Source organism: Ptiloglossa arizonensis, chromosome 12, assembly GCF_051014685.1.
Source record: "Ptiloglossa arizonensis isolate GNS036 chromosome 12, iyPtiAriz1_principal, whole genome shotgun sequence".
Lineage (NCBI taxonomy): Eukaryota > Metazoa > Arthropoda > Insecta > Hymenoptera > Colletidae > Ptiloglossa > Ptiloglossa arizonensis.
Window position 1 is genome coordinate 7,271,004 of NC_135059.1, and position 22,986 is coordinate 7,293,989.

Sequence of the window (22,986 nt, forward strand, 5' to 3'; positions counted from 1 at the left end):
TTTTTCCGATTTTTCCAAAGAAACAATGGAAAAGAAATTTTCATTTTCTGAAAACTACTAACCCAGGCGGTCGAATTAGTTTGCCCACCCTGTAATAAATAAACCTTGAGTAGCAAACAGATTAATTTGAAAAATGTTCGAAATAGATCCTAAAGAGATTTCAATCGTTCTCGCAAAGAAAAAGTTGAACGCTGTCCAATTTGTTCCATAGTTGAAACAATGTTGAAAAGAGTAAACTTACCGCCGGAGAATATTACCGGTCGCTGTTAATTTTACGACAACGTTGATTTTACAATAATGACGCATCGAGGAGGTTCGAAACCGACACGGACGGTACAATTGATTAATTAAAGTATCTAATTAAAGTATGCCCGCTGCGCTATTTATTATCCGATTAATTGTTTACACGATCGCGTATTAAACAGTAGCGAAACTGAAATTGTCGAAGCGTTCGATTAATTAAAATAAACCGTGCCGGTCGTTCGTGCTATTTGTCGGATGAATTGTTTGCGATAACAGCCGGTGTACACTAGTGAAAAAGAGTAAGGATGTTTTTATCGTGGCAACGTGGGTTCTTTTCACCGTCCAAGGAGAAAAAGTGCAACCGGCTCCGGATGAAATGAATCGGGGGGATGGACGGGATGTGTTCTCCTCGTAAAAAGTTGGACCGCGTTGTCCGAAGATACCAGTAGTCAGCCTTATTGTGCAGCGAAGCGACGACGATGTCGAGGATTGTGCAGCGGATCCTCGCGACTTCCACGAGCTCGCTTTTGTCGTGGGAGACTGTTGGAAGAGAGCCCGACCGGATCGTGGAACGAGCTTTATCGCGTCACAGAACGTACAGGGTGTCCCGATCGTCACCGGTCGATTTCAATTTCGCGCCATTTTTCCAACCTCCGACCGATCGACCTGATACTCGACACACGTTGTCTGGACGGATGGGAAATTAATCGTGGAGAAGTACACGGTAAAAGAACGCGGGAATATTATTCAAGCGTGTTACGAAGAATTGTTATTGTGCGAGAAGGTTGTGAAAAATTTGGGGAAACAAGAGGTGGTATGTAAGAAAAGCTGAGGTGATTGTTTGTAAGATATCTTGTTCTATTATTAACTCCCGAGTTTGTACTTTTTAAGGAAAAAAGAATTATCAAGATTACTCGAACCGTTTAAATTTTATACAAAATGTAAATCGACCGGTGATGATTGGGACACCCTGATCGTGGGATGATCGATGAGAGGATGGTACGGGCTGTCCCAATCGTAACCGGTCAATTTGAATTTCCCGCTAGTTTTTCATTGTTGGAACGATCGACTCGAGACTCAGCCTGCGTCTTTTAGATGGATGGGAAATTAATTGTGGAAAAGTACACGGTGAAAGAACGCGGGAATATTATTCAAGCGTGTTACGAAGAATTGTTATTGTGCGAGAAGGTCGAGAGAAATTTGGGGAAACAAGAGGTGGTATGTAAGAAAAGCTGAGGTGATTGTTTAGAAGATATCTTGTTCCATTATTAACTCCCGAGTTTGTATTTTTTAATAAAACAAAAATTATCAATATTACTCGAACCGTTTGAGTTTTATACGAAATGTAAATCGACCGGTGACGATTGGGACACCCTGTAATCCAGACTCCGAGTCGAATTTGACGAATTCGTCGGGGAAACAGTAATCAAACGTGTTCTCCTTTGATTGTCGATCGATATTGTACCAGCGATACGTTGAACTCTCGTTCGCGGAGAATATTGAATTTTACGGAAAAGTTCCAGGGGCTTAGATCTCGAGACGTTCTCCGCGAACGCGAGGGGAAATTGGCGGGAATTTCAGCATTCGGTTGCCACCGATTCAGACACGAGGGACACGGTAGCAACAATTCCTACTCGGAAGGAACACCTGGGAACTGTCCGGCGCCGATTTTGACGAAGGCTTCCAGAGCAGAGACAAATAAGGGACACGTATTTTCTTAGCTACGGAAACTTAACTTCAAGCGGTGAAACTACCCTCCAAAGTTTCGCTCTAATGCTATCTTGAAAACTGTCGGAGGTGCGGGAAAGTTTCTCAAGCAAATTCTTTACAATGTTGACAGAGCTAGCCCGACGTGTACACCGGTGAGAAATATTGAGAAGAAAATGAGAAAATTACTTTTAATCATTGTACATTATGCGTGTGAAACTAGTTTCACGGGATATTGGTAAAAACGCGTACACTTTTCGTTGTTAATTGTCGATATATACGTATTCCTGTTTGCTACGATTGCCAACGATGCACGCGTTGACGGTTAAAAATGAAAATATATTTCCAGCCGACTGTGAATTTTATATAAATACAGTTACTGCGGATTTGCAAAATAATGGCGGTAAAAATGATATTTGAATTTTGTTTACCAATGGGTGCATCGTGAATTTTTTCGTCAAAAATTTCGTTAGAATCTGTTTGAAAAAATCTGTTCGTACCTTCGATAGTTTTCGATGAGAAAGGGTGAAACTTGCAGAGAAGAAATACTGGTTGGTTGAACATGGGAAATAAGTAGATAGATTCCTAATTATTCAGTCACAGAGAATTAGTAGTAAGAATCTATGATAACTCAAACGTAAGATTAAGTAGCAATGGTCCCTAATCGGTAACAATCCTTGAGCACTTGGACGCATAAATTAAGTAACAATATTACCACAGGTTTACGATATCTCGATAGAAAATCCTCCAGCGTATGAAATATTAATCTCGGTAAAAGTTAACGAAGAAATTTCAACAAGTAGACTATCCAGTTCACCTAATAATATACCACACTGTGGTAATATACTACATCGATGAAACACCGGTTCGTTATCGTTTCGTAATTTTCTAACAACTTCTCGATAAATCATTGAAAATTTTCATTTCGTGTAAAATGTTCTTCTTACATTCACTCATAAAATACGATGTCAAAAATTTTGAGAAAAAGATTTGGAATACCCTCTACACTCTAAAATACGAGTACATCTCACGAGTATCTCTAGATAGAAGCTCTATTGGCCATACCGAGTTCTGTTCGAATAACCTCGCTCAGATGCACTCTTGCAAAGTGCAATTTTCGAGGAATCTATATCTCTGGGCACAGGTACCGTTTCATCACCGCTATGCACAATGTAATTAGACGTTAACGTAATTCCGATACTATCGTACCGAGTGATAGAGAATTGGTTACGAAGAGTCTACGTTCGCGCGACACTTTCTTCTTACTTGCAGAGCGTGGTGTCCAAGTTTTCAGGGAAAGATCCGGAATACCCTCTGCATAATAAAATACCCGTGTATCTCGCGAGTAACCCGTACTCGAGTACCCGGCAGAAGCTCTATTGGCCGTACCGGGTTCTGTTCGAATAACCTCGCTCAGATGCACTCTTGCAAAGTGCAATTTTCGAGGAATCTATATCTCTGGGTACAGGTACCGTTTCATCACCGCTATGCACAATGTAATTAGACGTTAACGTAATTCCGATACTATCGTACCGAGTGATAGAGAATTGGTTACGAAGAGTCTACGTTCGCGCGACACTTTCTTCTTACTTGCGGAGCGTGGTGTCCAAGTTTCAGGGAAAGATCCGGAATACCCTCTGCATAATAAAATACCCGTGTATCTCGCGAGTAACCCGTACTCGAGTACCCGGCAGAAACTCTATTGGCCGTACCGGGTTCTGCTCGAATTACCTCGGTCAGGTGCACTCTTGCAAAGTGGGTGCAATTTTCGAGGAATCTATATCTCTGGGCACAGGTACCGTTTCATCAACGCGGCGCACAATGTAATTAGACGCCAGGGTTCTAATACGGCCGGACCAAGTGACGGAGTATTGGTTTTCACCTCCGTTCGCGTGTAACGAGCCGAAACCCTCTAATTGAACTCCACAGGAATGCTCCTGCAGAGGCCCTCGGTCCGAGAGGATTACAATACGCGGATAACCGTAGACGAGCAACCGTGGCGACAAGCTGCATGCCTCTGGTCATGCTTCCGACCAAATACTAATCGAGCTAATGAGAAATCTCCGCTCTACGCGGACTTCTAACCGGTGAGCCGGTTCCCTGTTTTCGTCGGCATTAGTACCTTCTGTCCATCGCGCCCGCTAAATCTGATTCCAATTGACTGTAACAAATGTTCACGGTTACTCGATGAATATACAGCCACTGGGATTTCGTTCAGGGTTTTTCAATTACAGACGAATCTACGTTTCCTTGCACACGGTTTGTAAATAGTTGGAAAAGTATGTAATTTCGAATAGAAATTTAATAGACACGTTTCTTAAAATTCAGAGGGCAGTTTGACACGAAACTTTCCACTCGAAGCTTTTCTGATACCAGAAACTAGCGTCTCGATGAAATCCTTCGTGTGATTAATTTCAAACGGAGCATTTTCGTTTCAACATTTCGTGTACGTATGTTTGCGTCTTACAAGAAAGAGTCATTGAATTTTAATTTCAATTCTAAATTACGATGGTTTTCCCAATTGGAGAGAAGTACACCGAATTAATTTCGACTCGTCGTGCAACTCGGTTACACAGAGAATATTACATAGATAATTCGGTAGCTTTTTAAGTTTCTTTCTCTTTTCTTCTTGCTGCTCGAAATTATCAACAAAACGCGCCAGAAAATTACGAGCTACGTACTTCCAATGGTCATAGAACCGTATCGAAGAAAACATAGTATATATAGGTACGATAAATGTTAAAGAAACGTTGCAAGTTTGGTACACCGATTACCAGTGACCACCGTTGCACTCAACTTGTTAACGCGAACGCTCGAGCAACAAAGTTACGTTAAAATCGGTGGATAACACTTCACGCGGTGTTCTCGTTAGCCCAGTACGCGGAGGGCCCTTATATATTTTCTATACGCTCGCATAAAGGGCTCCATACTTCGATTACACGAGAACAGAGGAGGTTTCTCAAAGGACCTCCATACCCTCGTTCCTCTCTCTATTCTCCTGGCCTGCTTGGAGCTCCCTCCTCGAGGAATCGAGACACCTCGAGAAACTCCGGGAAAGCAGGAACGGAGCCAGAGAGAAAGGAGGGAAAAGTGGATGGTTGTTCGAGCTGACAGAAATAAGAGGCGCGCTCTCGCTCTGATTTGCAAAGGCATTTCCGGGATTACTCTCCTCCGGCTGGGTCGCCCACTTTTTTTTTTCCTTTCCTTTCTTTTTTTTCTTTTGCCCCTCCCCCCTTTCTTTATTCCGCTTCCTTTTCAGTGTGCTACTCGTCGCAGATGTTCCCTCGCGTGGAACTCGCCCACGTTCCTTTAATCGAGCAATTTTTAAGTAATCTCCTCTGCCTCGTAGCAACAATATCGGGGAACACGGTCGACGCTGGGTCTTAAGAAGGATCCGTGGCAGCCATTTTCGAAACGAGGGAATCGCACGAGAATGCGTTCCCTTTTACCAAAAGAGCGAAACGAAACGATCTATTATTTTTTGGTAAAAAAAATACACAACTATAGAATTCTTATCCAGAATTATTTACCTTCAGAATTCATCAGGATCGATATTTTAATCAACGAATAGAATCTCCAGTGGAATTCAAATTATCGGACAGGTAATTTCAAACGCTATATTTTCATCCATCTTGCGTTACGAGTTTACTCGCTAATACTTCTGTTCTGTAAAAATTCCTTTAGTTTTATACGAGAGGAATTCCACCATAGATTTGCTGTCCACGTTAACTTTTTCTCGATTTATTTTCCACGATATGGTTTTGCAAATTTCAAATATTGTATTTCTCTCTCAATGTCGGAATCTCGAGTGTTTCGCGCAACTTCGATCACGGCTACCGATCGAAAGGTTCGTTCCAATTTCTCGTAGACTTTGCAACGAGAGTGATAATTTATTTATTTACTTGTTGTTTATTCGCAAAGGCTGCACTTTGCCTTAACTCGATCGAACGAACCCAAAGGGTCCGGTCCCAAGCCGAAAAGGTTAGATCGCTCCTTTACCAGTTTTCTCGCCGAATGTTCTTTTTCATCGAACGGAAGAACCGGGTCGCACGTTTCTCGAGATTTCCGGGACATGTTTTCTCACGGACAAGGAGCCGTGTATTTTCGAAATTTTCAACGACCAACGTTACGTGCTCGAAAAGAGCATACGTGCTTCATTAGAAAAGGTGTCTGCCTTTTTTCGCGCCTGAATAAAGAGATCGGAGGGACGCAAACACACGTGAAATCCTTTTAGAACGTGAGCTGCTTTAATCCTCCCGCAAGGTACAAGTTTGAGTTTTCTTGGCCATAATTTAATCGCGACCGTCAACGGAGATACAATTAACGTACCGTTTGTCACTGCAAAGAAGAGGTGTCTCGAAAAGAGAATGACTGTATTTTCTTTTTTCTCCGGTCAATTCGCATCGCGACACTCGACTGGACGGAAATTGGATCCAATCGGATTAACAACGGCACAATGTTTTACATATACGACTTGCTTGATAAATTTCAATTGTACCGTATAATATTGTTTAATCGACACTTGGAACAGTACAAGAGCAAGAGGAGGAAACCGAACGCAGGCCTCGACTGGTAGAGGGTGTCCCAATCGTCACCGGTCGATTTGAATTTCGCGCCATTTTTCAAACATCCAACCGATTAACCCGAAACTCGACCTGTGTCGTCTAGACAGACGGGAAATTAATCGTGGAAAAGTACATAGTGAAAGAACGCGTGAAAATTATTCAGGCGTATTACGAAAAATTCCGATCGTGCGAAAACGTCGTGAAAAATGTTGGGAAAAGATCGGTAGTTTGTAAAAAAAGTTGAAGCGACAATTTGGAAGATATCTTGTTTCGTTATTATCTCTCGAGTTTGTACTTTTAAATGGAAAAAAAATATCAAGATTATTCGAATCGTTTGAGTTTTATTCAAAGAGTAAATTGACCTGTGATAATTGGGACACCCTCTAGATGCGACGAATTTAGCCAGTAGCATACTACTCTGGTCACCCAGAGACACACGAGTACAAACTGGAGCGATATCTGGGGTCTAGAAGGACTCATAGACGCGTAAATACTAAGGAAACCAATATCTGGGGGTTTAAAGAGACCCAGAGACGAGCGAGTTCAAACGAGACCAATATCCGGGGTCTAGAAAGATCCAGGGACGCGTGTGTTTAAACGAGACCGATATCCGGGGGTCTAGAAAGACCCATAGACGCGTGAATAATAAGGAGACCGATATCTGGGGTCTAAAGAGACCCAGAGACGCGCGAGTTCAAACGAGACCAATATCCGGGGTCTAGAAAGATCCAGGGACGCGTGAGTTTAAACGTGACCGATATCCTGGATCTGAAAAGATCCAGGAACCCTCGCGCTAGTTAAAACGATCCGTGTCGTTCGTCCGGCCAAAGCGTCTTTGGTGCTCTCGCATTAGTGAACTTCTCCTCCGGTTTTCCCCCTTGTGTCTGAATATTCAAGCTCCGACAAAACCTAAACATCTTTCAAGCTCGCCATCAAGCATTTTCTCCTCGCGGAGAGTCGTAAAACCCAACAACCAGTGGAACAAGCCTGAGACTCGGTGCAGTGAACGTAGCCGAGCAGACATAAACGGATGCAGGCGGGTATTAACGCAGCTACCGGCACAGGGAGAATTAATACGCAAATGTAGTCTTCTAGGACACGGCATTCCACTCGGCGTAGCGTACACACGCTTCTTATTGTCGGTACGCTCGAAAGTTTTAGGGAACAATGAGACGCCCGGGAACAATGGGGTGGGGCGGTGGACTAGGATCAAAGGAACTGGTATGCATTCACTTCATTGTCATGGTGTCACGCGAGCATTCGAGAATAAAGGTGGTCCGCGGCCGACGACGAACAACTTCTTTTACTCGCAACAGATTCTCTCTCTACCCGTGGCGCGTGGCGATGGCAAGTCAGCTTACTCTCGCTGAACTCCCATTGATATCGTTACCGAGCGAGTAACGAACGATACGGTAACCGGATAGCTCCGGCACGATGAAACTCGAATTTCCAACGTGGACGTGCTCATTACGCTGCTCCGCGCCCGCCCGTAATTAATTGAACTATTAATTCAACCGCCTTTGGAACTCGACGTTACAATACTCGGCGTTGGAGCTCGCTCGCGCGGAACAACGGAGAATCTTCGATTGAAGGAGGAGCACGAACGCGACCGTGGCCCACTTCGCGCCTCGTCGATGCTCAACGGAGTGGGGGGGAACGCTCCGCCCAATAGTCGAAGTGGGGCCTCTCCGCACGATCCAATTCGTCGAAACATTGACGATCTTTTGCGAGGGAACGGTTCGCTCCTGACGCGCGATTCTTTTTCAATTTTGTATCGTTTGTCGCGCGGAATAAGTACAAACTACAACTCGCTCGAAACACTGACGAGAAAATAGAAAAGAAACGAAAGAAAAATCATTTTTCAAATTCTCATTATTTCTAAAATCAAACCATGCCGGATCAGTTTCTGATACTCGCCACGGTGACAAGCGATACGAAAATTTCAATTTTCAATCGCCGAATAAATTCGAATCGACGACGAGGGACAGTTTCGTTCCGGTCATACAGAGGAGGAATCGTCTCAGTTGTCCGTAGATTAACGTAATTCCTTTACACCGCGTTACAATTCTGCCAGCTACGAGGAGGCTCGCGCGAAGGACCAGAAATGACGAACGACTCTGTTCCCCGGCAAGAAATCCGAAACTTCTCCCGCTAATGCGCGTTTCAGCGGAATTTCGTTTTAATCCAGGCCCGAGCGTAACGAGATAATTTCCTGCCGCCACCCCCGCCCGACCCCCTCGTTTTTCCCCCCCACCACCGTTTTCCCAAGCTGACTTCGAGAAATCCTCGATTGCGAACGCGGCGCAGTTTCGCGCGCTGTCTAATTACACCGGCGTACTAATTCTCGACGGTCTGGCCGACTTTCAACACCGTTGTAACGAGCAAAAACCGAGCCGCGAACTTAATTCGTTGTAACGCAATGTCAAAAAGTGCATCCACCTCCTCTTGAACGCGTTCGAATCGTCAGTGTTTGGGTAACGTTTGGACAAAGGCGTTAACGTGTTGCCACGAGTCTCTCTCTCTCTCTCTCTTTTTCTCTTTTTGAAAAACTGTTGAATTTTACAATTCGGGCGAATTTCATTTTAAATTTACGACTCCACCGAAAACGGTAACAGAATTCTTCCTGGCAAAGGACACGTCAACCAGGATCACCGAGCATCCCTCTTCTCGGATTGGAACCACCACCACCATCGACGAAACGAGAAATCGTCTCGGGATTTTTTCCAGAGGCGGTCCGCGAAAACGCGATCGCCGGAGCGGAACGATTTCATCGAGCGTAAAGAATAAGTAAACCCATGCGCGATTGGGACTCTCTCTCTCTCTCTCTCTCTCTTTTCTTCTCTCTCTCTGTCTGTCTCTCTTTGGCCAGCAGCCTTCTAGAGAGCTCGCTGCTTTTCCCGGCTGCACAAAAGGCAGCCAAGCGGTTCCCTGTAATCCCCGGAGGAAAGGACTTCGTTATCGGATTTCCCCGCGATGTAATCGCCTCCCTTCCATCTCTCGTCGCCCCGCGAAAATATCATCTATCGGTGAGCGGGAAATTCGCAAGATGCTCTCGTGTCGCCGCATAATTCCCATTATTCGAATAATCGCGTCCCCTGAAAATATCGTACGGGATTTTTGTTTCATCCCCGCGACGAATCTCGATGAATTTTCCGATGGAAATTCCCGCGGAAATAGGCTACACCGCGATCGTTTCGAACGTTACGAGATCGTTACGATGATCCGCTCGAGGATGACGACTTTTTCATCATTTTTCTCTCGATGAGAACAGAAGACTTCTCGTTGCGGAGTTTCTCGCGCGGGTGTTGGTCCATTTGACGATAATCATTGAACAATAACGATGAACATTATTTTTCGTAGCTTCTATAAAATTGACAAGTATCTTGACTAACTTCTTGAGAATCTGGACCGAGTGATACGTTTGAAATTATTTTAAATACTTTTTTTTTGCTCAGGAAGTTTAACATCATATTTATCTACTGGGTTATCAGTGACAACATTTATTTGTCACTTTGGTGTGCGGTAGATACTATTGGATTATTCTGAAAGTCGTTTCATTTTGTTTTCTGGTGAAAATGAAACACGATTTTTTTAGAGTGTATATCTTTACTTTAAATATTGCAACGTAAAGGGAAACGCTAAACATTGCGATTAAATATTCGTAATCGAATCGTCCAGTATTTCTCGTACGATCAACACATCTGTACAAGCTCGATAAACGTTACGAGTCGATGTACTCGAACAAAGTTGGATTAATAACCGCGTACAGTTAAACCTATCTCGCTTTGTGCCTCGCTTACAATTTCATTTTATTTCTATGCGCGAACCTTCCGTTCTCGTTTCTTTCCCTATCGTTCTTTCTTCGCTCTGTATAATTCGTTTCCCTCTCGATGTGCACGATCTCGGTACGACAAAGACGTATCAATGGTACTGCGATCGGTCCGGATATTTATTTACAGGAAATAAAAGAATTGTTCTGGAAATGGTTAAACGGGCGCGCGAAGGTTTATCCGAGTTTACTCGGTGTGGTTAAAGGACCGTCTTCCTCTTTGGTCCTTTTCGCGAAAAGCACTCTCGAGGAAGACAGTCGACCGAGCCTAGCGTTAAACGCAGCCGCAAAACCTCCGCGTGTACGTAGGATCGTTTAAGCCCGGACGGTTCACGAGGGAAACGTTTCGTATTAAAAATGCACCACGCATTGCATTTCCGCGATAGGCGTGGGCGCGTGCGCGTTAAAGAAAAACGAAGCCACGTAGAGAGAACCATGGATCCGATTCGAACTTAATTAACTCGGCGCTTTAATGTCTCCCGCGCCGGGCGTGAAATTACACCGTTTATTAAACCGTTATGAAAGTTTAATTGAAATCTGAATTTAACGCGCCGTGAATACTTGGTGTGTATAATTATTCCTAGGAATCGGAAGACTCGCGTGCGCGGACGAAACAATTCGCGCGAAATATAATAGCGCGCGTTGATCGAGGGGGGTTGGAGGGAGGGGGGTTAACGCGTCGACCGAACAACTTGCGCTTCGTTAACTTTCCACACTGTTCACGTTATGTTTTAACACCAACGACCCGATGGATTCGTCTCGGACTCTGTGGGCGTTAATCGGAAAACACCGCGAGAGACCGATACCAGCCCAGTGGGGCCGAAGAGAAAGAGAAACGGGGGGAGAAGTACAGAGATACAGAGAGAAACAACCCGAGTGAAATAGAGAGGAACAATGTGAGGGAAATAGAGGGAAATCGAGAGAGAAACTAATAGAGAGACATAGAGGGAAATCGAGAGAGAAACCAATAGAGAGAAATAGAGAGAAACAAAGGGGGAGAAATAAGCCCAGTGAGGGCGAAGAGAGAAACAGAGGGAGAAGTACAGAGATATTGAGAGAAACAACGTGAGAGATATAGAGAGAAGTAGAGAGAAACAAAGTGAGAGATATAGAGAGAAATAGAGAGAAACAACGTGAGAGATATAGAGAGAAATAGAGAGAGATATAAAGAGAAACAACGTGAGAGATATAGAGAGAAATAGAGAGAAACAACGTGAGAGAAATAGAGAAAAATAGGGAGAAACAAAGTGGGAGAAATAGAGAGAAACCAATAGAGATAAATAGAGAGAAACAAAGGGGGAGAAAGAAGCCCAGCGGGGACAAAGAGAGAGAAACAACATGAGAGATATAGAGAGAAACAACGTAAGAGATATAGAGAGAAACAACGTGAGAGATATAGAGAGAAACAACGTGAGAGGTATAGAGAGAAATAGAGAGAAACAACGTGAGAGATATAGAGAGAAATAGAGAGAAACAACGTGAGAGATATAGAGAGAAATAGAGAGAAACAACGTGAGAGATATAGAGAGAAATAGAGAGAAACAACGTGAGAGATATAGAGAGAAACAAAGTGAGAAGTGGAAAAAAACCAATAGAGACAAACAGAGAGAAACAAGGGGTGGTGCTACAAAGAGGAAGAAACGAAGAGAAACGAAGGGAAACAAAGTGTGAGAAAGGATGGGGGTCCACGGACGATCGACCTGAAAATTCGATATACGATCAACCAGGCTCGGATATTATTTATATTTCGCTGGTAGACGCCCACCACTTCAATTTCATCAGCATAAGGAGCCGGGTTGGAGGAGCTGCTGGTTTCTCCTATTGGAAATTCCTAAAGCGCGGAACTCGAGACCGTGTCGGGGACCCGGGGAAACAAACGTATTTCCGACGAGCCGGGGATCGGATTAGAAATTCGATGGAGAATCGAATTGCGAGAAAATCGAATCCGCAATCGCGCGCTTCTCCCCTCGCGCTCTGATACCGAGGAGTCTCGTTCGGGGAGAACCGTCCTAAAGCATGCCGAGTACTATATCCATTTTTATTTACAGTACACAGGGTGTCCCGAGTTTCATCTTTCGTTCGAAAGTCTGGAGTTCGAGATCGGTTTAAAGTCAAAAACCAATCGTGGTTGGAATATATGTAACAGTATTGTATCGATGGAAGATTCGGGAAAAAGTGTAGGTTTAAACGAAATTAGTAACGTATTAATAATTCTGATTATAGGGTATGCACGATTACGTATCGTGAGTATGTAAATATTCTTATTTTTACGTTTCTTACTGCAATCACGTTACTGGCTTTTTCTTTTAATTGTATCAATATTTACACCAGGAAGTATCTTTCTTGTCTCTCGACTCGAAACGAAACGTTCAAGTTTGATCGATTTTACTCTCAAGATCATCGAAGAGATCTTTATAAAAAAGATACCGTCGCGTTGCAAATTTGAAGGGAAAAATTCTTCTCGCGTACCCTGGAGCCGCACAAATTACGTCCAAATCGTTCGTTTCGTTCGTTACAAACGAGCACGTACAAAGTATCTCATTATTGCAAAGGAAATTTCACTAAACACAGATTTTAGAATGTTATTTTTTTGCTATTTTTTCCCCGAAAACTCGACCCGTTTCTCGATCGTAACACGAGTTACGTTCCATTTTGTGGTAACACCTAGTAGCTGTTAATAAATATTTCGAAAATGTAGAACATTTTCTTCGGAATTATGTTTATTAAAATGATGTTTCTAACCCGAAGACACCCGGTATATGCTCAGACTCCAGACCGGGCAGAAGTCGACCTCGACTGACGGAGTTCTGATTATACTTTGAAATTCGAAAAGGGGACAGAGAAATCCATCCCAACGGAAAGAGAAAAGACCATCCGAGAAAATGGCAGAGAAGCTTGCAGGAAAAGAAAATGTTTCGAGCAATCTCAAACTTATACAGTGCGGGACGGTGTTCGCAGTATAACCGAAAACGAGACGACGAAAATAAATCGAGAATGAAATTTCGAATGCAACAAGGAGGTACGACTTGTTCCAGTTACGTGACTTCGCTCTGTACAGTTACGACTAAATTCGTTACATTGTGTCTGGAAACCAACAGGAAGATAACTTTTCCGACTGTAAACTTACAGCTTCGGAAACGACGTTATCGACGTACTCGCCTTTTTACTTCCCGACCTACAAAGAACGAAACTAAAGTAATCGAGAAAAATTTCCAAACATTTATGTTCGATACGCGATCGAAAACCGTCCGGTCGTGTTTCAACTGTTAAAAAAAGGGAGAAGTCACTGAAAGTATTCGTTTCACGTGTACGTGTAAAAGTATTGCCGAAAAATATTACTAAAAATTGTCGCGATTAAAGCTCGAAGAGAATTAAATTTTTCACGAAAAGGTTACCGTGCATTTTTTCTATGTCTTCTCCAATAAGGGAAAAATTAAATGAAATCATACTCGTTGCATACCTAATCCGCGTTTCTTTCATTGAAGTCGAACAACTGATGCGTCCTGGTTCAGTTCTGTCCACATCCAGAGAATTAATGTCCGTCAGCATCGAAAATGCTGTCCAGATTACAGACACTATCGTTGAAAAGTATCAACTCGTGCGTTTGATGCAATAAAGATTCATCAACGGAACGTAGTCGCGTATATTCGAAAATTGCACTCTTCCGTAATAAATATTTGCTAATGTTACACGACATTAACTTCTTCGATTGTAACAATCAATTCTCACTTCTCTATCAAACGTTCGTGCAACGAGTGGTCGAATACACACGAACGGTAAATATAGTAAATATTGGATTTTTTTATGAAAATGAAACACGATTTTTTCAGAGTGTACAAACATTCGATTAAATTATACATTTTCCATTTTGGAAAACGAAATCACTTTCCGAACAACTCAATAGCTATTTCGAATATTTTTAACGAGCAGATTTCCAAACTGGTAGAAAAGCCCTGGATAAAGTGCATCGAACTTGAGATAGATTATGTTGCAAAACGAAAACAATTTACCACTCGAAGTGGAACATTTCTAAGAAATTTTTCAAACGACCCTCGTATCTTCATCGAATACAACTTACTCGAGCGTAAACACGCAAGTACGTACGAACGGTTCCGGTATCCGCGACTTATGGCAGATCGGGTACAGTGTTAACCGATATAATTTTCGCATCGTCCCTCCGACGACCGTGAAAACTTTCATCACGGTGCAGGTGAACTCGAACTCGCCGTGATGTTAAACAGGCGAGATTAAAAAGTAGCTTCGACGGCCGGGAAAATCCAAAAGTAATTGGCCAGAGATAGACAGAGAGAGACAGAGATAGACAGAAAGATATAGAGAGAGATAGAGTTCAGATAGAGATAGACAGAGATAGAGAGAGATAGACAGAGATAGAATAAGTCCAAGATAGAGATAGACGTAGATAGACAGAGAGAGATAGAGAGAGACAGAGATAGACAGAGATAGACAGAGACAGACAGAGAGAGATAGAGAGAGATAGAGAGAGACAGAAAGAGACAGAGATAGGCAGAGATAGACAGAGATAGACAGAGATAGACAGAGATAGACAGAGATAGGCAGAGATAGGCAGAGATAGGCAGAGATAGACAAAGATAGACAGAGATAGATAGAGAGGGTAGACCAGGGTGGTTAGAAGGAGTAGACGATATTCGGCTTAGATATCGAGCAAGGGTGAAACACGGGAAGCGTTTCGAGGGAGCCCCGAAGAAGACGACCAGACGAACGAACGACGGATATGAATTTCCAGAAAGGTTTGCTTAAGCAAATTGCGAAATGTAGTCTTCGCTTTGGCGAGAAATGGGGGGGTGGGGTGAGACGGAGGGACAGACACGGTGGGTAGGGATCCTAAATTGCGAGGTCGTGCGCCTTCGTTTCCAGACACCGGGAGCAAGCGTCCCCTTGGACGTCACCCTCGGCGACACGCGACGCTCGAAACCTCGTCGACCGAGCGAGAAAAACGAATTTCGACTCGCCGCCATGAAATACTGTCGTCTGGTTCAGCGGTTCTTGGACCGTGCTGGGTGCTTCGCAAAGGGGTTGCTGCTGGCTTCGTGTGTGCGGGTTCACGCTTCGTCGCCAAGTACCAGTCTGCCGTGAGAACGATCATTTTACTATTAACGTTCGATTCGGTGCGTTCTCGGATTCTATATAGCGGTGTTTCGTATAGAAGGTTGTAAGAATTTTAGGGGTCGTGAACCGTACGATTGACGTTTCACGTGTTTCGAGAACAAGGTGCGAAGCTGTCGTCGATATTGCGTTTCGTTGGATTTGTTTTATTAATCGTAGTTCAAGTAGTGAAATTATTCGTTTCGTAAATCGATTCGTTGGATTGTTTTATCAATTATTAAGTCGTGAAACTTGTTTACCGTATTTAGCGAACGAGAAGGTGTGAAGCGGTACGAGTGTGTTTGACCGTGTGACTGCACGATCGCGTGAGAGTCATCGATATTGCGATTCGTTGGATTGTTTTATCAATTATTAAGTTGTGAAATTTGTTTACCGTATTTAGCGAACGAGAAGGTGTGAAGCGGTACGAGTGTGTTTGACAGTGTGAGTCGATGAATGTAAATATAGTTGTAGATACAGTTTAAACTGTGTAATTGGTTTGCTATGTTTAAATAGACTTACGGAAACGGTGATTCGCTTCTTAAATTTTATCTCGCCGGGAAGTATCTAATTCACTATCACGGTACCTCGGATCGAGGTTTCCAAGTTGTTTTCTTAGCAAGAGTGCTTCGACGAAGAGTAAAGTAGCTGCACTTGTCTATTTTTAATTTCACGAGAAAGTGGCTATTTGCTACCTACAATGTAGTTCAGTCGGTACAGGTCGTTTCAACTGTGTGGTTGCAAATTTTGTTAACGTTTAATTCTTTTAAATTCAATTTAAAAGAATTTATTTCTTTTATTATCGCGATAAAACCCTCAGTATACAACACGGTGCAAGATAGATTCATGGAGTGAGCATTGAGGCAAATTCTGTCTTAAGGAACGATCGATGAAATTTTTCTAACCATCTTGTGATTTTCCTTCGCTGACTCTTGGTACCCGATGTCTCTTTTAGATCAGTTATTCACCGACGAGTAGCAACCCAATCGAGACTCTCAAATTTCGTCTTGCGAAAGAGCAGCTAATTTATTACCACGGTATTTCGAAACGAGGTTTCCAAGTTTCTTTTTTTTTTGGCAAGGGTGCTTCGTAGACCCAGACTAGAGTAGCTGCACCTGTCTATTTTTAATTTCACGAGAAAGTTGCTATTTGCGATCCACAATGTAGTTCAGTCGGTTACGGGACGTACCAAACGTGCGATTGCAATTATTCAGATTAGAATTTGCTGCCTAATAACGGTCTGCTAGAAGTTTGAAAGTTCAGAACTCGCAAGAAAGTGGCTATTTTACCATCGGAGTGCAGCTCGGTTGGTTTTCAGATTGTACAGGACGTTTGAAATAGGAATTTGTAACTTCCTCTTGAATAGCCCGGGAGTACTTCGTTGCCAAATAAACTTGTAGCTAAACTTCGCAACTTTTACTTCCAAGAGAAAGTGGCTAATTTGCTGTAGAAGTTCGGTTTACTCGGTTCCCTTGTATAAGGTGTTCTAAACGGCGCGTTCGAAGTTTTCGTATTACAAGAGAAACGAAGCCGTGAGATTTCTTCATTCTCGAGTCTTAAAATCAAAGTGTACAAAGTATTTCCAAACGAAGGATGAATAATTGGAAATTGGTACCTTTGATCTTTAAACGCAGACAAAATTCGTTTCTCTTCGAAGTTCGTTCTCAAACACGTGCACACTAGCAGCGATTTACCCTTCAATCCTAGGACACCTCGTACATTCGTTAAAATAGAACTATAACTAATAAAACAGCGAACTTTATTTTCGTTACAACGATTATTTCGTTTAACGCGAGTCACGTTACGCTGTTCGTATAAAATTACGCGACAAGCGGTAAATATTTCGGTGGCTCGTTCGACGATCTTTGGACACCGTTTATGGTGTTTCGAGGGTACACGGTACATATTTAAAGCACAGATGACACATATTTTGAACCGTCCTGTATCCACGAAGCCGATCGTTCGGCTATGAACGTCCGCGACCACTTTCCCTCCGATTTCGTTTTCGCGAAAGCTTTTGAAATCCTAAACCCGGCGCTGCCTGTTTCGGGATTCAGATTTCTCATTCGTTCACCGTGGAATTTTCCCGGGAAGCCATCTGTGAACTAATAAAACTTCATATCACCGGCCGTCCAGCGTAAATTGCGTTCCAGAACTTCAAAGACCTCCCTGCTTTATTTTTCCCCCCAAAGTAACCCGTCGCTGAGTCCCCCTAAGAAAACACACTTTCCGCATCCCGTTTCCTTTTCGCGAAATCTACCGGTTTACTTTTTCGATAATTATTCGAAACACGGTACACAGCTCCGATTTCCATCGCATTGAAACACCTTATCGGGGATATCGTTTGCGACAAATTCTCCCCCGTACATATACCTACCGTGGTCGGTTGTTAATTTTCGAGATATTCGCGAGAAACTGTATCAAAGATTGTATCGCGTTCTGCTTACGAATACGAGCCACTGTCCGTAAAGAATGTGAGTAAAAATAAGAGTGTATATATTGAAAATAATATATTTTTATATTTAATGTAATATATTTTATATTTAATAATATATACTAAAAATGGATATATAAAAAATGTACACCATTGAATTTCGAAACTGTTACTCATTTCAAGTTGTTTATAATATAATACATTGCTACACAGACGTGGTAATATAGAATAGTAATACAGTCCTGTTATGAGGACTGGTGATTTCAATCGAATTTTTGAGATATTTATACAGAAATAGGTACAAAAATTACCCGAATGTTGCAAATGATATCCAAGATGGACGAAACGTTCGAAATCGTCGATGCAAGAGTCGAATCGATGACGATAGATAGTCGTCGTCCGAAGCGTAAGAACGAACTGACGATACTACGTAAATGTCGTGTTGGACAAAGTCCTCTGCTCGATCTTGAAATATCGAAGCACTGACATACAATATAAACAACGCGCCAAGGAGCTAGGCAGAATAACGACGCTACGTAACAGTCGATGAAGAATCGTAAACAGAGATATTTCTCCAATAATAAGGAAGGTGATCGAAAATTTGATTTACTTAATCATTTAAGCAACAGTTACGTAAAAATAAACTGTACGTTAAAATGAAGATAACTTTTCGTATTATTTTATCTACCATTTCCACCGTTCAATTTTTATATCATTTGCCTCGTATATTTGAAAAATTAAACTAACACTTTCTTATTCTCTGAATATTTTCTTTTCGATCCCTTCTTTGTAATTTACAATTCGTTTCGCAACATTCGACAAATATTATTATCCTTTCGATAGTTGTCAACAACACGTGTGTAGGTGTCAACAACACGTGTGTAATCCTCCCAGTGATTTTTCTCCAAACATGGAAAAATCCAATTCCAATCCAAGAAGCACGCGCGTTCCGATGAAAGATAACGGACAACTTATATTATTACCGTTAAAACTTTCGAGTCGGTTCATTCGACGAGAAACTTTTTCCACCGAGAAAACACCATCGTTGCCGATAGACTCGTATAATTTACCATCGGGAGCATCGTAAACTCAATCCCGTTTAATGACGAGATGACCCGAACAGCTGCGAGAGATCTTCGCGTAAAACAGCGCGATTCTCGAACTTTCACCGATAAGACTCCGAAAGACGAGCGGCGATTAAAATCACCGCGTCTCGATTATCTCGTCTCGCTCGGGAAATTGCGCAAGTCGTTGTCTTCCTCCGTGTCAAGAGACACAAGATGATAAACAAAGGCACGGTAACTCGTAAGAGTGTTGCGCAGTCCGATAAACATAATTTCTCGTCCGTCGAGAAGAAAAAAAAATTGACATTTTGCGTTGAAATTCTGCACGATGATAAATGTTCGAGATTTCTGTAGCCTCGGATCGTTCGTTCTTCGAAGGGATCGTCGAGGGAATAATTATTGAATTGTTCGTAAAATAATTTCATTTTCCAAAATGTAGAATACATAATTTACTAAAATATTTATACGGTCTAAAAAAATCGTGTTTCACCGAAAAACGAAATGTTCCAAATACTTCTAAAGCGAGTAATTTCCAGAAGACAGATGTTTCGATATGAACATTACAGCCCGGGACACTACGATAACTCTTCTTTGGTAATTGAACCATTTATGACACAATCTTCTTAAAGTAAACGATTCGTTCGCGCAACAACGAACGTTCCTCGTTCCACCAGGGATCTCGTCGTCGTCGTACACGTAAAAATCGAACGAGTCTTTTCTACCCGAAGAAGAGCTTCGAACTTTCGTCAAGCGGCACGGAAAATATGAAAAGAATCGTAGCGTTCGTTGCGCGTTACAATTTACCGCATCGGGGTACCCGTGGACCACGAACCAGAGTCCACATCCTCGTAAGGTCACGTAAAGGAAAAAGAAGATGAAAAAAAAAAAAAAAAGAAACGTATCGACTTCAGCCGTGGAATCGAGAACTCGACGTCCCCCGGGGGCCAACGAGAGCTAGAAGTCGTCCCGGCGACGGAACTGCAATTTCGAATGCACCCGGAATCCAAAATAGCCAGCTGTCGCCGATCGGGACTTCAAACGCGGGTGATAATTAGAACCGGGAACGGCCTTCGAAACACTCGAAATCGCAATAAGCGGCTCATGAACGATTCAACGAACGACTGGGATGGCTGGTGAGGCCGTGGCATCGCGTGGCTCCATTATCCCAAATATTACTCTGTCCGATGGAAAGCCGGCCGATTACACAGCCGCATTTGGCTTAGAGCGAACACCGAACGAGAATGCGATCCATTATCGTTCTACTTTCTTGGTGCATCCGTGGTGCTATTTGCTTCATATCTGACCGACCAGGCAATTACCAACACGGTCGAATGAACGCTGCAATTGCAATTATCGCCCCGGTACACGTGCATTATGATTATGTCGATATTTAGGGATGTATTACTTTTTTTCCATCGTTGATGGTAAATCCAATTACAGAGAGATTTGTCGCGAGTAGAGGGAACGATTTTCTAAAATTCGAGCTTTTCGAATAATTTTTTATCCATGTTCTTTACTACTTTCGAACAGAAATCAGTCGAGACGAATTTGTATTGTTTACAGGGTGAAAAACATCTCGAAATTATTCAATGAAGGTTTCTCGTGGCTGTCATCGTGTTTCGTCACCCAACCGGCTTCCACAATTGACAGCAATTGCACCTCAACTAAGACTTCCGCTTTGTCAGGGGATTAATTGGAATTATCAGCTTGACTGTTTAATTCGACGGAGAGTTTTTGTCGGCTTCGAATCGAAGGCAAACTTCTTTCATCTTACCGCAGAAAGTTTGCGAATTGGCTTCCATCGACGATCGAACGAGGCACGTGATCGAAATTACTATCGACATGGAATTAAATCCAATCAATCCTTCGACCATAATTAACTGCATCTGCTTTTGCTAAATCATCGATAGAGATGTACGCGTTCGATATCACGCGGACTTAATTCGATGAAAATAAACGCACCGATAATAATAGGCATTGTAGATGGAACGGACACTATTAACAAAAATTTTTTTTTTTCATCATTTTTGCGCGATACTGTTGACAAATTAATTACAGCAGACCAACGTCAGGTTTTCATCTCACTACTTCATCGTTGATTTAATGTACGAACTTATTACTTTCACTGCTCTCAAGCATCAGTTACTTTTACTCAAATACTAGTATTATTTCAGTACAATTGCGATACCTCGGAAATAATTATGGAATTCTTCTAGAATTCTTTCGAAAATTTCTCAAACACCTAAATAGTATTTCTAAGATAATCTATTGTATTTTATTAATTAGTTTTGGAACATAATCGCGCGATGTCGTAGATTATTACGTCGTCTACAAGGTAAGTGGGTCTACAGGTGACGTCAGTGCGCCAGAAGTGGTGCAAGTCTCTCAGCTCCGTCTTTTACAGGTATTTTCAGTAATTAATAACTGATACACAAAGCCTGAAACGGAATTTCATCGCTCCTCTTTTTCGTCTTATATCATCGCGTAGAATCGACTCTTAACATTTCGGACACCTGTTGCCGAACACCCTGCAAGTATTTGTACTTAATACGCGTGAGAATTGGATCGAATTTAAAGAAGCAGTGTTCAACCGCAACCACCGTGTTGAATGTAATAAAATGTTCATCGGTTTCGAATGTGGTAATAAAGTGTAATAAGTAAATTTATACACCGACGTACAGACACCACGTGAACGATAATAATCAAATTTATCTCACACTACGTTCTCGATACTGTTGCAATCCTACTGCCTATATTTCATCGCAACGTGGGACACATCGGGATTTTTGCCCACCATGTTTCTTCTCGTTACCGATGCCAGTGGAGATCAAGTTTTATGAAAAGATACACGTTATTTTAACTCGCAGTGGTACGTAAATAAACGTGTACTCTTATTATTTCTTTTCGTTTCGATGAACGAACATTAACGATGCACAAACTGCTTCCACTTCGCTCGTAGCGTATACGAACGAACGACGACTCGAACGAAAGGGGATTGAAATATATTTCGAGAAATGTATTTCGATCGAAAAGGTGTACAAATTGTCAAATTGTCACCCGACCGCACCTCTTTCGAATATGATTTTCTTTGGCGGAGATCGGTGTCCATCGATCGACTTAAACGATATCCGTGAGGTTCGCGTGCACCCGAAGCAATTGCGATTAAAACGAATTACAGTTCACCAGGGGGTAGCTGTTTAATTGAGTCGCCTCGGCGAACCGCTGTCTCTGCACTTTCGTCCAGCCTTGAAATTATTTAGTCGGCCAATGCAAACATTAATTCCACGCCTGCCGCGGTCTCCGCCACTAATTGAAAGAGATTACCTTGGAAATCCAGTCGTGAACTTTCTTCCCGCGAAGCTTGTTCGCGAATTGATCTTTAAAAAGAAAAAAATTGAAACACGATCTTTTCGGTTCGTCTAGCCTAGGTTAGATAAATCCGAGTCGGAGAAACCGAACCGATCTGGGTTACACCCGAGGTAGTTGAACCGCTCGAGGCTAGGTCTGGAGTAGCTGAATTTGTTTGGGCCAGGGCTGGTGAAACTCACTCTGGAATAGTCGGGTCTAAGTTAGGGCTGGAGTGGTTGAATCGATCCGAATTAGAAACAGACCAGTCGAACCGATCTGGATTACATCTCGCGTTGTTGAACCGGTCTAGGCTAGGTCTAGAGTAGCTAAATTGGTCTGAGCTAGGGTTGGAGAAATTGGATCGATCTGGGTTACATCTGGGGTAGTCGAACCGGTCAAGGCTAGGTCTAGAGTAGTTAAATTGGTCCGAGTTAAGACCAGAGTGATCGAACCGATCTGGATTACATTTGAATTAGTTTAGATTTGCGTTAGGTCTGTAGCAATTTGTACGATTTGGCTAGGTGTGAAACACCTGAACCGATGTCGGTTAGGTTTCAGGGAGAGAGAGAGATAGTTAAACCCAGAATAATTGTCTCGATCTGTGGCAGGATCGGAATAGTTTATTTAATCTGAATTAAGTTCGGATTAGTTGAATTGATCCGAGTTAAGGTT

The 22,986-nt window shown here is 42.6% G+C and overlaps 1 protein-coding gene across 2 annotated transcripts in view; it reads right to left on the minus strand.

Moving 5' to 3' along the window:
• The window catches only part of Alpha-man-iib (alpha-Mannosidase class II b), a 198,541-nt gene that overhangs the window by 83,144 nt on the left and 92,411 nt on the right, over positions 1-22,986 (minus strand). The window contains exon 1 of one of the 2 annotated variants that reach the window (XM_076324278.1): positions 18,214-18,278. The exons of the other annotated variant lie outside the window; for it this stretch is intronic. The gene's annotated coding sequence lies outside the window, so the exon portion shown is untranslated. Of the gene's footprint in view, positions 1-18,213; positions 18,279-22,986 lie in introns of those variants that run through there. 2 annotated transcript variants of the gene reach the window in all.